The sequence below is a fragment of the Gossypium arboreum genome, chromosome 1 (genome assembly GCF_025698485.1).
Source record: "Gossypium arboreum isolate Shixiya-1 chromosome 1, ASM2569848v2, whole genome shotgun sequence".
In the NCBI taxonomy this organism is placed as follows: domain Eukaryota; kingdom Viridiplantae; phylum Streptophyta; class Magnoliopsida; order Malvales; family Malvaceae; genus Gossypium; species Gossypium arboreum.
In genome coordinates, this window is record NC_069070.1 from 41,485,954 (window position 1) to 41,488,826 (window position 2,873).

General features: G+C 33.1%; 1 non-coding gene across 1 annotated transcript; it reads right to left on the bottom strand.

The window, feature by feature from the left end:
• Positions 1-2,252: 2,252 nt before the first annotated feature.
• Positions 2,253-2,359, bottom strand: LOC128282059 (small nucleolar RNA R71). The gene has a single exon (XR_008272350.1). It is a non-coding gene; the product is annotated as a small nucleolar RNA R71 (small nucleolar RNA).
• Positions 2,360-2,873: the final 514 nt, after the last annotated feature.

Below are 2,873 nucleotides of genomic sequence, written 5' to 3' on the forward strand. Positions count from 1 at the left end.
TTTTGTTAAGTGATTTTGAATGTTAGGGATTAAATTGTTTAAATAGTAAAATTCAAGGGAAATAATGTGAATTTGTTAAAGATGTGGGCTATTTTAGACCCCTAAGAAATCGAATAACATGAGTTATCTTTTAAAATGGTAAATCTGCAAGTTATAGGTCTAAGGACTAAATTGAATAAAAGGTAAAATATTGGGGTAATTTTGTAAATTTCTCATTAATAAGGGTTATAAGTGAAATTAATTATTTTAAGTTATTAAATGAATTAGTTGAGTGAAACCTTATTATTTAGATCACAAAACAAACCAAACGAATCAAAATCGAGGAAAAACTATGTGTTGAATTAATCGTTGACTTCATTGTTACAACTGTATTTGTCGATGTAAGTTCGTTTAAGGATAGAAATTATTATCTTTTCTATTTTGGATTAATTTAAATAGTTATTTTGTTATGTTAAAATTAATTGATAAAGATGTGATAAATTAATATTATCGTTCAAATAGAGGAATTAGTCAAATTAAATGATATGAGAGCTAATACTAATGTTGTTTTCTAGTTAATGGAATTGTATGATGTACAGGAAAAGGAAATTTGGTCTTTGATTAAATGAATTTTCTCATGGTTGATTAATTCAATGCAATTGGTAAGTTTAAGTTTTTTTTTATATAAGCTTACTAAGCATTAGTTTCTTATATAGTTGTTTTCTTTGTTTTGTAGATCATCGGAAAGCTCGAACGGTTGGAATCTTTGTTGGAGCACAATCACACTATCCATCGATCCACTTTGGTAGCTTTTGAATATATTGAAATGGTTATAAGTGGCATGTATAGGGTTGTGTGTTATTTTGGTATGATTTGAATGTAATAAGGTTTTAAGTGTTCTTTTGGTGATTGATTTGTTTTTTAATTGTGTCAAGTTCATTTTTGTTTGTGTCTTTTGATGAAAACTTGTAAGTGATGTATATTCATATGAGATGATAGTAGTTATGCATACTCTTATGTAAGTAGAAAGAAGAAGGTTGTTTCATATGTTTGTGATATGGTCATTTGGTATGCATAAGGTATGCTAAGTGATGGAAATTATATAGTTGAATAGGTTCAACGTTGATTGTAATTGTGGTACCTATTGTTGGTACATTGGTTAGAACATATATAATAGTTGATTTGGTATATTTTGAGCAAGTTTGTAATGACTTTTGGTCTTATGAATGCTTGTGGAAATGGTGTCTATTGATGTGTAAGGTTAGGTTGACTTTAGTTTGTTTAAAGGGTTAATTTGGAAGCACACAGCCTAGGACATGGGTTGTCACACGGACGTGTGCCACACACAGTCACCCTACATGGTTGTGAGTGTTTTGTTAGTTTTGGTGTAGGTTTCACAAGGTCTGAGACATGGGCCGAGACACAGTATTGTGTCTTAAGTCAGTAGGTTACACGAGGTAGCACACAACCTTCGAAATGGCCATGTAAGCCAAGTCAGTTAGTTGCACGGTCTATGACACGGGCTGGGACACGATCGTGTGTCCCTACTTCTAATGCTCACACGGTTTGAGCTGTGTCACACGGCCATGTGACCCCTACTTCTAAATTTTCAACTTTTTCCTAAAATTTATGTTTTGATTCATTTTTTATCCCTGATTACTTTCAAACTAATTTAGGGCCTCGTAAACTTGAATTAAGGCCCATGTGAATATTTATTCTATGAATTGATATATGTTTATAAATTAATTGAATATTTGTTTTTAATTAAGATAAAGTGTTCTGTTTGATTCTCTAACACTTTGATCCTTAATCTAGCAACAAAAACGGGATATGGGTGCTACAATGTTTAAGGAGGAGCATTTACTTTTAATACTCACAATTCAATCATGGTTATCGATGATATAAACTGTTTCATTCGGTAATATGTCATTCCTCTCTTCAACGAGCTTAATCCGAGCATTGTGAGACCCAAAATTAAGGCACTGCAATTCGAACTAAATCTAGCCATGTTCCAAATGTTGCAAAATATGGGTCAATTTAGTAGGATGCCTACTGACTATCCATATCTTCACCCTCGCTTGTTCATGGAAGTAAGTGACTCATTCAAATTAGTCAGGGTCACTGACGATGTCTTGAGACTAGGATTATTTCCATACTCCTCAAGAGATAGAGCAGGAGCATGGTTAAACTCCCTACCGTCTTGTTCTATAACTACATGGCAAGAGTTAGTTAAATGCTTCTTAATGAAATAGTTCCCTCCATCTCTGACTGCAAAGTTTCGAAATAAAATCACTTCACTTCAGCACCTTAATGAAGAATCTTTATAAGAGGCATGAGAGCAGTTAAAGGAGTTATTATGGAAGTGCCCTTATCATGGCATTCCTTATTTCATTCAAATGTAGACTTTCTATATTGCTCTCAACATTCATACTAGAATGATGGTGGATGCTTCGACAAATAGAGCCTTCCTTTCTAAGTCTTACAACGAGCCTTACAAGATTATTGAAAGAATTGCCAATAATAACTATCAATGCTTAACCAACCGAGCAGCCTCAAAAAGATGAGTAGAAGGAGTATATGACATTGATGTCTTTACTTTGCTGGCAGCTTAGGTATCTTCTATATCCTCAATGCTTAAAAATTTTAATATTAACGGTCTTAATAATGTTGTAGCTTAGCCACTAAGTCAATTTGAAAATGTTTCTTATGTATATCATGGAGATGGACACTCGTTTGAAAATTGCCTATCAAATCCAAAGTCCTTTTATTATATGGGAAATCATAATCAAAATAGTAGTGGGCTAGGATCACAGTCCAACTTCTATAACCCCTTATGGAAAAACCATCCAAATTTCTCATGGTGTAACCAATGAGTCGGTCCTAATAACATTTAC